Source organism: Antrostomus carolinensis, unplaced genomic scaffold (genome assembly GCF_000700745.2).
Source record: "Antrostomus carolinensis isolate BGI_N321 unplaced genomic scaffold, ASM70074v2 scaffold5979, whole genome shotgun sequence".
Lineage (NCBI taxonomy): Eukaryota > Metazoa > Chordata > Aves > Caprimulgiformes > Caprimulgidae > Antrostomus > Antrostomus carolinensis.
Window position 1 is genome coordinate 16,963 of NW_010336307.1, and position 11,656 is coordinate 28,618.

The window sequence follows — 11,656 nt, forward strand, 5'->3', positions numbered from 1 at the left end:
AGCAATCCACTGAAATGAGGAGGAAAAAAGGGGGAGGATGAGAATGCTTAAAGAGCCAGATACTACTTACAATAATCAAACCAGGCAGATTGCTTTCAGAAAAGGTGATCTTCTAAAAAAAGGAATGTGCTAATCAGATAATCTTGAAGTTGTATAAAAAATGTAATTTACAGAGAACGCTTCTTGTGGCTGTAATGAGAGAACTCTGAAAATACACCAAGGCTGCCAAAATTAGATTGCTGTGGTTTTTAGTGTGCTGATTAGATTTATCATTAAAAAATTCACAAAGTTTCTTAGTTGTGAGTTACACAAGCAACAGGAGGCAGGAGATTTAGACGATAAAACGGGAACAGATTCCTATAGTGGTGGTTTACCATCTGTAAAAAGAAGAAATGCTTTTTCTTTTGAATGAATAAAAGTTTTGGATGAATGAGAAGTCTCCAAGTGAGAAAACACAGGAGCAGGCTTATGGCATTGAGGAAACAGCAACACCTAAGACACAAACTATTGAACGACAAGCTTGCCAATACATTTTATTTATTTATTTATTTTATTTGGGTGGATTTGGGACAATACTGGATTTTCTCAAGTAAAATAGTATAAGGATATAGTAATTTATTTTTTTTTTCCCTCAGGAATCTTGATGTATGCTTATACTGCATGTTGTTTATTTGTAGGAGGGAATGATCATCTCAGGAGCTGACTGTGAGTTAATGCAGATACCTGTGCGGTGTGGATGCTCCCCTGAAAAGTGAAACTGTCTGAAAGTTACTGTTGTGCCAGTAAACTGACATATGTGTAATCAAGTATTTAATAATACTCTGGAATACTGGGTTGGGTTGAAGGCCTTATTTATACTCCTGCTCCTGCCCATTCTCTGGTTCTCCATCTCGGGCGTTTGCCGCGCTGCGCACTCGAATCGGTACCGTCAGCACTGAGTGCTGTGAGCGTACTGCTGCGCGTACACTGTCTAACTGTGCTGCTAGTGAGTTGTGTGTTTGTCTTCCTGACAGGATACGGGCTGGTCGGGGGCCCGCCAGCAGAGAACAGACAGAGTCTTTAACCCTGTGCCATTTAAGTGCTGAGAAGGGAATGCCCATTTCAGACCTAGCTCTTGCAAACTAACATTTGGAGAATGCTCATTTTGTGTGGTGCTAACTGATAATTAGCAGTTAATATGATTATCACAGTTCATATGCTTATCATGTGATCTGAAAATTATATTTCCTTCAAAGTGCCTTGCCTCAAATTAATATTTTAAGTTGTTCAAAGCCTCATCCAGCCTGGTCTTGAACACTTCCAGGGAGGGGGCATCCACAGCTTCCCTGGGCAACCTGTTCCAGTGTCTGATCACCCTCACAGGAAAGAATTTCTTCCCAATATCTAATCTAAACCTGCCCTCTTTCTGCTTAAAGCCATTATCCCTTGTTCTGTCACTACCTGCCCTTATGAAAAGTCCCTCCTCAGCTTTCTTGTAGCCCCTTCAGGTACTGGAAGGCCACTATAAGATCTCCCCGGAGCCTTCTCCAGGCTGAACAGCCCCAACTCTCTCAGCCTGTCCTCATAGGAGAGGTGCTCCAGCCCTCGGATAATCCTGGTGGCCTCCTCTGGACTCGTTCTAACAGGTCCATGTCTTTCTTGTGTTGGGGGCTCCAGAACTGGACGCAGTACTCCAGGTGGGGCCTTACAAGAGCGGAGTAGAGGGGGAGAATCACCTCCCTTGACCTGCTGGACACGCTTCTCTTGATGCAGCTCAGGATACGGTTTGTAAAAAGTATTTTCTCCTCTTTCTTAAAGGAGAAAATAAAAGGCCTATATCCTATATAATGAATGTTGTTTTAAAGGTTTAATGTCGCTGCTTAAGATGGCATTGTGTATACAGAACATTTCTAAATTGAATATCGTGTTTTCATTCTGTTGCATCTAGTTAATACCTCTCAGAAGACTGAGGGGGTTATTTTGTCCTTGAGAACAAGTTGGGTTTACCATCAAACAATTTAAAATTCTTTGGCTTTCCATCACCTCCTTAATAAGCATTAGATACAGGAGAGTTCACAATCATAGCTGTTAATTTGATAGGGCATTGAAAACTGGTATTCTGTCGAAGTGGGGTCACGTTCAGTTTGCTGCAACAACATGTGTGTTGAAACCCTGATTCACTAAATAGCCGTGGGAATTCAGTCTTTGTCCTTCCCTTTTCCTCCACATCTTCCATTCGAGCCACCTTCCTTCAGAGTGTTTTTCCAGTCTCGTGATGTCAGGGCAGCTGCCCGGTTACCTGCGAGCAGCCTGCTCACGCTGTGCTGACGTGGCTTGTGGGGATTTTTAACTGCATCCGAGTCTCGGAGCTGATGGCAGACCTATTGTCACTGAAAATGTGTCTACATATAAAGAACTAGTAAGAATGGTGACTGTGAAGAAAGAAAAATGCATGACAGACCCTCTTGCTTTATGTTTACATGTATTTCCAGCTAATACACACCGTGTTTTTCTTACTTCATTAACTAGGCCAACTGTTTTCCTGGAGTATAGGTCCCTTGTTACTCTTCAAGAATTGTAGTGAGAATTTCACTTTGCAGTACCATTTGTGTTTCCAGTTGGGTATGTTTACAGTCTGACCTAACCACAAAGACAGTGGCATTAAAAAAGACTTGAAGGTGTCCTATGGGCCATCATACCTATATGTTCGTTAATAAATGTGAATTAACTCAATATTTATTGTAAATTTTCTTTCATTCTGCAAAGTAAATTTTAACTACATCAAAAAAATTAACTTATACCTTAAATCAAACACCAGGAAATGAGTCTGAATGCTTCACTATGAACATTCCTAAGAAAGCTTTACAGTAACTGCTTTCACAATTTCTTAAAACTCTTAAAAATAAGCAGTTGCGTGGCCAGTTTAAAGGAGCCATCAGCTTTATCCTCAAGTCGGTTGTTACTAACATGCATGAACACAGAGAAAGTTGTGAAAATGTGCCTCAGCTCTTTAACAGCTGGTAAAGCTCTACCAAAAATCCTGGTCCTGAATGCTTCTCTCTTGCCCTGAATTAGCAGGCGTGTTTTGAGTCCCAGGTAAGTACAGTCTGAGCTTTCCAGGAGTTTGTTCCTACTGAAGTTGTTTGGAACACATCTGTGTTAAAGAGAGAAATGTAAATGAAAAGTAATTTGATTAGCTTCATGAAAGTGAAGCAGATTTGCAGACGCCTGGGGAACTCATATGTCCTATTCCAAACTGAACCCACAGATTTCTGTCCTCCTTGAGATTCAAGAAGAAATCCTGAATTGTCCGCTATTTGCTGGAAGCTAAAAGACTTGTTTGTTTTCCCCATGCTGGACTTTTCGTAGCCCTTAGTGAGGACCTTGTTCAACCTGTGCACACTGCAGGAAGCACATCCAGCTGAGTTCCTCGGCTGCTGTACGTACATCAAACCTTGCATAGTAAGGTTTGAGTTACAACCCAATCTTTTTGACTTGCAACCAAAGTTATCTCTGTAATCTCCCAGCTGAGACAATAGCACTGTAAATATCCCTTTACATTGTGGAGTTTGATCACCTACTACATTGTTTGTAGAAACCAACAAATTGTGTTTGGATTTTAATCTTGGGGCAATAAATGGGACAATTTGCATCTCGTTACTATTTCAGGCTTTTGCCTCGGGTCTGTTCATTCAGGTTAGTTCAGCTAAGCCAGTGCAGGTTTGGTCACAGATATGCCTCGAGTTTATACTTTAAGTATTTTATTTGCTAATGTAAGAACTGGACACAAACCACTAGTACCAGACAAAGGTTTTGAGGCGTCCTTGACTAGCTGTGTTAGAACCCTGAACCAAGGAATACTGGGGAGTCTTACACACAAGCAGCCTTGGCCAAGGCACAGCTTTCCAGTTCGTAAGTCCATCAAGTGAATTATTCTTTCCAAATAATGAGGAAAATAAAACAACTAGGATTTTTATTTCATTGAAGTCAGGCAATATAGCAAAACCAGAAATGCATAACTGTTCAGATTGTAAGGTGTGACGAAAAGGGAATGGAGCCTTGGATCTAACAGTTACTGAGAGGGCTGCTGGAGAGGAGATGGCAGTCCCTTGGGGACATAATCTGTGTGTATTTACTTCAGATAAATGAAAACATTCTAATTCTTAAAGAATCAAAACATTAACAGCCATGATTTAAAGCATTTGTTTCAGTTTGTTCTCTTTAATGCTAATGAATAGCAGTTACTATGCTACTTATATATTGCTGGTTTAATAATTACCACTTGTTTACTTTTACTTTTTTTGATTGTGCCATTCAAAAGTTCCTGAGATTTTAAGATACACAGCAATACATAGTTTCAATGTACAGTGGTAATGTCTTCTGTTTAGCAGAAGCACAGCTTTGCAAAACTAAAAAGCAGGAGTCTTCTATGGGCGACCTTCGTAAGGGGACACTGAAGTAAAGAAAAAAGGATGTATGCTAAAGCCATTGCGCAGTCACCTGATACAAAGGCTATTCCACCAAATACAACTTTCACTTAATCCTTTAATTTAAGGTGAAAGAGAAATGAAGAGTTTGATAGATTTCCTTTGCCAAAACTTTAAGTAAAATATTCAGGATTAAAAATCCATGGTGTATAACCTTTATGGTGATGTTTTTCCAGTCAGTGATGATCTAGAACTCTTTATTTTCTGGATGTGCAATCTTGGCATGAGCAGTTCCTAAACACAGAATTTTTCAGTTCATTCCTTACATGGAATGCTATACATTTTTTTCTACTCTCTCTAATCCACAGTAGAAGCACATTTCTAGTGCATTAGATGTTCTTATTTTAATTAAGCTAAAATTAGGTTCTATATACATCTAATGCTAAAATAAATAATTTTGTTTGGCTTAATTCTGTAGTTTAAACACAGTTGCTAATCTTGCCTATCTCTTAGGATAGCTGCATTTTAAAACTGTAACTGATACAGGAAATGGTGAATTTGTTCGCAGTAGCTGATGCCTAAACATCAATGATGGATTATTAACAACGTCTAAATCATCTTCTAACTAAGCCACACTAAGTAGGAAACATTTCTGCTGGTCCACTGGTTTCCTGCAGGCAGCGTATGTGGCCACGTGCTTGCGTTGGAGAGCTAAGTGTGGTTTTTAGGGTCCCCTTAGATTTTATGAAGGACTGCATTCATTTTTCCTCTCTTACCCTGCACGTGCTAGAGAACACGCAGCTGTCAACTGGCCTCGAAGGCAGCATCGATGGCACAAGTCATGTACCACGCTGTGGGAGCAACAAGTGAACGAGAAGGAGCCGCTCCAGCCTGTGCAAGATCTCGCTGTGCAGGGAGAAGCAGAGGAGGGTGGACAGGGGGAGAAGCTGGGCTGGCGGAGCAGCTGGCAGCTGCCCAGCAGCCTGTGTGAAACCCCTGCTCAGACAGGGACAAGGACAGGCTGTGTGACAAGGGCAGGCTGTGTCCCCGGCAACGGCTCCCAGGATTATTACAATCTACTGGATCTGTGGAGCTAATTAGGAGAACGGGAGTGATGAAATGGCAAACATCTGCTGCTGGGTAGGGTCTCAGATTTGTGTTTTGAAGCACTATACAAGCAATGATACAGCAGGAAGTAACCTTGGGCATGTCCAGTTCAGTTACCACAGACCTGAGCCTACGGCTGGAGTCTGTGAAGAGTAGGTTTAAATACACCTCTGGGAGGAAGCCTTAAAGCCGTTTCTTGCTCTGAAATACCTGAGCTTGTCAGTGTGCCTGACCAACACTGCTGAACGCTCAAAACACACCTATGTGAGAAGTAACCCTCAAAAGTTCAGGTAAGTGGGTATTTTAATGCGAGGGTTTGGAAGTGCCACTGCGCTCGAACAATCTGTATGTCAAAGACAGCAAGGAAAAAGCTTCATTCCCACCCTGGTATTTTTTTACCCTTCATCGGCAGAGGAAAGCACTATATGGTAATTAAATTATTTAGAGGTCTGTTTCCTCAGGAATCTTAAAACTTGTGCTCACTGCACATGAAGATTTAACATTCCTGATTCTCCCCCTCTACTCCACTCTCATAAGGCCCCACCTGGAGTGCTGCGTCCAGTTCTGGAGCCCCCAACACTAGAAAGACATGGACCTGTTAGAACGAGTCCAGAGGAGGCCGCGAGGGTGATCTAAGGGCTGGAGCACCTCTCCTATGAGGACAGGCTGAGAGAGTTGGGGGTGTTCAGCCTGGAGAAGAGAAGGCTCCGGGGAGATTTTATAGTGGCCTTCCAGTGCCTGAAGGGGGCCTACAAGAAAGCTGGGGAAGGACTTTTTACAAGGGCAGGTAGTGACAGAACAAGGGGAAATGGCTTTAAGCTGAAAGAGGGTAGGTTTAGATTAGATATTAGGAAGAAATTCTTTCCTGTGAGGGTGGTCAGACACTGGCACAGGTTGCCCAAGGAAGTTGTGGATGCCCCCTCCCTGGAAGTGTTGAAGGCCAGGTTGGATGAGGCTTTGAGCAACCTGGTCTAGTGGAAGGTGTCCCTGCTGATGGCAGGGGGGTTGGAACTAGATGATCTTTAAGGTCTCTTCCAACCCAAACCATTCTATGATTCTATGATCCTGAGACGTTTCAGTCTCCACTCCTAGGAATTAGCTAACTGGGTTTTCTCTCATGTGGCAAGGCTTTTAACTTGGTTTTTCAACAACTGTAGGAATATTAGAATGACCATAATGGTCACCCTGTCTCCCACATTGGCTACTGATCCTTCTAGAAAGAGATCCTTCACCAGTATGCCACCCTCCTGTCTTCTCTGATCAGAGCTGAGGAGCTTCCCGAGATAAAGGTTGCATTTGGATCATGCAAATCCAGACGTTTCACAGCCACCAAGTCTCTGTGTGGATGGTGCCTTTTGGAGACATTTTAATTGCTTCCAGCATATCCTGTGGCAAGAAGATCCATGATGGAATGATGCTGTATAAAAAGTGCTTCTTTTCTGTTTGCTTCAAATCTTATTTCACCAAGCACCAGCTGGTTGTCATTTTACCAAAACCAGCAATTACTTGGTCCCTATTCATCCTTCACACTGTCACAGATATCATATTCTTCATCTTGAGTTTTTTTCAACCTGGGAAGTGAGTTAATCTCTCATGAAGAAACCATTTTGTACCTCTGATCTTCCCCCGCCTTTTCCTGTCTCTCAGCTCTATCGTATGCTTTTTGAGATGGACTGGAGGCACCACAATATTCAAGATGAGGGCATGCCATAGAAGTTCTCTGTAGTATAATCTATTTTTTTCCCCCATTTTTTTCCTAGGAATTGTTAAAGTTCTACTTGCCTTCTGGCTGTCATAGACCACTGAACTTATGTCTTGTAACCATGCAAAACTATGCACAATGACTCCCAGATCTCTGTACTGAGAATGTCACAATAATTTAAAATCAACTGTGTGATGCAGTTAGTATTTTTCCCCATGACAATGAAGCTTATTACTCAGTCTCTTGCTATTATTTCCTAGCTCTTCTGTAATTTTGTTATCAAAAAACTTAGTCATGTTTTCTTTTATCAGACTATCTTCTAAAATGTTCACCAGATGTCCCCTGACATGTCCCCAGAAGCCCTCTCAAGCCTTCCAGGCTTTAAAAAGTTCTCGAGAACTGTCTCATTTGTTTCTCATGAACCTCATTTTCTTGAGAGACTTATATTAAAAGAAAAGGGGGAGAGGGGGAGGAAAGGAAATCCCATCCCAAAGCATGTGCATGTGCATGTGCATGGAGCAGATCCCTTTGTTCCCATGTCCACGCTTTCAAAAAAACATTAATATATTTGTAAAGTGTAACATCCTGCTGCAAAAGCTGTGAGGATTCTTCATAATATGTCATAAGTATACTTAGGGCACTTTAGGACTTTACAAATCCACCTATTTTAGAGGTGATTCCTCAAATGAAGCACACACTTTGGAAACGGTACACTCTGTAGAAGCTAAGTCTGTTAAGTAAAAGTGGCTTAGTATTGCCAAGATGTGGAACTGCTGCAATGCTGATGTCAGAAGTTGGATCCCTTTTTTTGGCTCCCTCAAATGGAGCTCCTGCGTGTGATGCCAAAAATGAGTTGGGTGAGTGGGATAAGTTACCAGCAGCTCTTTCACTGGTAGAAACAGTCATGAGGAAGAAGCTGCTGCTCCCAAATTCGTGTTGCTGTCAGAAGGTACCAGCGTGGTGCTGGAGCTAGCTGCCCCTTCCTACTTCCCACTTGGTCTGGTCCAGCATCCTCCTGTCCCAACTCCTGCCTCAGAGCTTGCTCTCCTTTATACCAGCTCGCCCCAGAGCCCTCCCCTCCCATGAACTATGGTTGCACAGCATGCCCTATTCTCTCAATCTCCTCTCAAAATGTAATAACACAAGCCCAAAATAACATTTTTGATAGGGATTTATGCAAACTTGGATAGTGAGCTTTTGTCTCCCCTTCATTCCTAGTTTTAAAGGAAAATTATAGACCAGCTGGTTTGCCTAAAGTCCAACTATGAAGTCAGGATTTAAACAGGAATGTGCTTTGTTTTCAACCTACAACTGTTTTCTAAAACACAACTTTTTTTTTTTTTTTAATTTGGATTGAATACAATATTTGTAAAATTATTTCAAATAGCTAATAGGAAAATCCCCAGACAAGCAATCTATTCCATTTGTTTGAAGTCAATGTCATGATAGTTTTTCTCTTCTACTCTGACCCTTTTTCTATTCATATTTTCATAAAGGGGACCAAGGCTTACATAAAGCTACTCACTTTGCATGCGTTACAGCTGAAGGATGTGTTTTGATTCTTGATTTTAGCACGTACATGGACTTCAACTAAGCTGAGATATGCCTGAGCAAGTTAAACTCCCTCATCTCTGGGTGAAAAAAACAAGTTCTACTTTCTAGATACAAATGATTAATAGGAAGCTATGTATGTTCATTGGATTTTTTTAGACTTTTTGTAACATCTTTCTACCCAAAGGGAATGTATATCCTATTATTAGTACAAGAAAATACTAGAAAAAGTTTTACCACTATATAAATAATGCCTGATCCTTTGCAAGGTCAACTTTTTTCCTCCTGGAGATCTCTTCCCCTCTTATTCCAGACTGCAATAAAGATTACGGAAGCAACTGATAACCTCAAATATTTCCCTATTTTTTAGGTCACCCCTAAATTCAATGCATTCAACTTCTGCTTCAACTAAAACCAAAGTATTTAACCAGCTTGTATGGAATGCAAGATAGTAATGGTCAACATAGGTTAGCTCATTAAATTGTTCATAATTACTATAAAATGGCGTATTAACTCACAGTTCTTAGAACACTCTCTGTTAATCATCAGTTTATCTTCCCAGGTAGAAAAATCATGAGGGTCTTGCCACAAGAGCACATGAGGTTTTGTCCAGCTCTTCCTGTCTCCCTTTTGCATAAATAACATAAAATAATCAGTATGCATTTAAATGTCCCTTTCTGCAACGTGCAGCATAACTGCTCACACCCCAACGCTTGCTTTCTTACAGAACTTACCCTGTGAACTACCAGGTGCTTTCTCATACTTCTTTGTCAGATCTTAAGAAGCTTAAAAGTTTAACTAGGTCCTGTAAACCATCCTGAAAAATCCAGCATCTGTCTGAGTCCACCCCTAGAACACACATCCAGCCACCAGGAAAATTCCAACACATTTGTAAGTCACAGCACAATGAAAGCCAGTTGGCTCCAATTTTACCAAATTAAATAACATGGTACAGAATATGTTGTGAGTCTTCCCTAAACTTTTGTAGCTTGTACTTTTGGGAGAGTCAATTAACTTAAATTTTACATTTTAAAATTCTTAAGTTATATTTAAGAAATATTGCAACATCATTACTACCTCATTATAAAGGTTTGTAGCCCAGCTGCATGCTTGACTAGATTGTTGGTCGAGCAAAGCAGGAGAAACTGTATTTTAACAAAATTAATTAACAGCCTTGCCAAAACATACCCCCTCTTATTTCTCAAATCAAGGAATACTATGTGGAGCCTGACACCTGACAGGCTTAAATATTTGGTCACAAATCCTCTGAAGTACAGAAAAATGTTTTCAAAGACCTTCTAAAAAACAGTTTGCCTGTAAGCTGTGCTCATTTTTCCTTTGATACACACAAATTTAGAGCTAATACAGCTTAGATTCACAAGCAGCCTTTTTTCATAACAGTATCATAGTCATTCATGAACTCAGATCCACACAATTAGCTAAACAGAGTATTGCCTCTTGCACAGTATGCAAATACATATGGAAAAAAAGGAGACAATTTTTATATAATGGTACATTTATTACAGCAAAGTAATAGGAAGCCTGAAGAAAATTACATTTAAAGCAAACTTAAGTGGCTAAATTGTAACCCCAGGAGGTAACACCGACCACAAGAACAACCTCTGAGAGTATGACATGAAAGGTCCTCTGTCACATGCATCCATCTCCTCGGCATCATGTGGATGTAATGGCTTGCCTCAGATAACCCAGGCATGACCAACCTTGGTCCAGTTTGTTGCTGTTATCTTGACAGCAGATGTCACATGAAGGGAAAGTAGCTAAGACATGTCACTGTACAAGTTTTGCTGGCTATCACAGTACACCTGTGATAATTACATTATTTTCACAAAGGAGGTTGACTTCTCCGTGGTTGTGTAACCCTCTCTCCCGGTAGCCCCTGCTGAAGGCTCTCCAGTGCTTACCTGCCTGTACACCAAGCATCAGTTCTGATACAGCACAGCTCTGTACCCTTGACTCAAGACTGCTGAGAAAGAGCTGCGGGAGAAGTCTGTAGAAAGGTAAAAATTGTAAAAATAAAGCCCCTGTTAAGACAGGGGTTCTTAGTAGCTCAAGAATTCAAGAGGGCAAACACCAATTTGGAAGGTATAAAATCTTAAAGGAAAATAACAAAACAAAACAGGGAGGCTAGTTGGTCTAACCCTCCTCCTCCTGCCTGGTGGCTGCCTGGCTAAGAAAGACTCCCCAAATGCCTTATGAGGGTGGTGAGAATTTAGCCTAATAGCTTGTTAAATTCAGAATGTCTTTTGTGTGTAGTGACCAATTAATAGTTACTTTATACTTTTACATTTTATATATCCTGCTTGCAGAATCTCTTTGTGCCCAAATAAAGATGCCCAAAGAAGCTGGTTCAAAAGAGGGGTACTAACCGTAGGCATCATATAAAAGCAAACAAAGAAGTACCAAGGAAGACAGCCTTCATCAGCTGACAGTGAAGCCCAAACTTTTCAGTAGCTGTGCATTGGATTTCCATGTGAACACCATCACTGCCTTTAGGGGAAGGGTCTGCTTTTGATTTCCTGAGATATTTCATGGAAGTTTGTGTGTCATGCTGTTTGCAGACAGCATGTGCCATCTATTTTTTTCTCAACATTTACTAACCTTGGATTGCATGCAGACCAGAAACTGTTCCCAAATATTGTATCTTCTTGTTCATTATTGGTGTAGCATGTGCTTTGGATATCCCTGGCAAAGTGAGCTTTTATATGAAACTGGGCGATTAAAAGTTGGTTCAGCCCAGTAACTGCAGTGTGACAAGACCCTAATGAACTTCTAGCTTAGTACTCTCAGAACAGTCCATAAACAAGGAGTCAGCTCAGACACCGAATAGCTGCTGAGCTCTACAAAGTCATTTAAACATCCTTGCACTCTT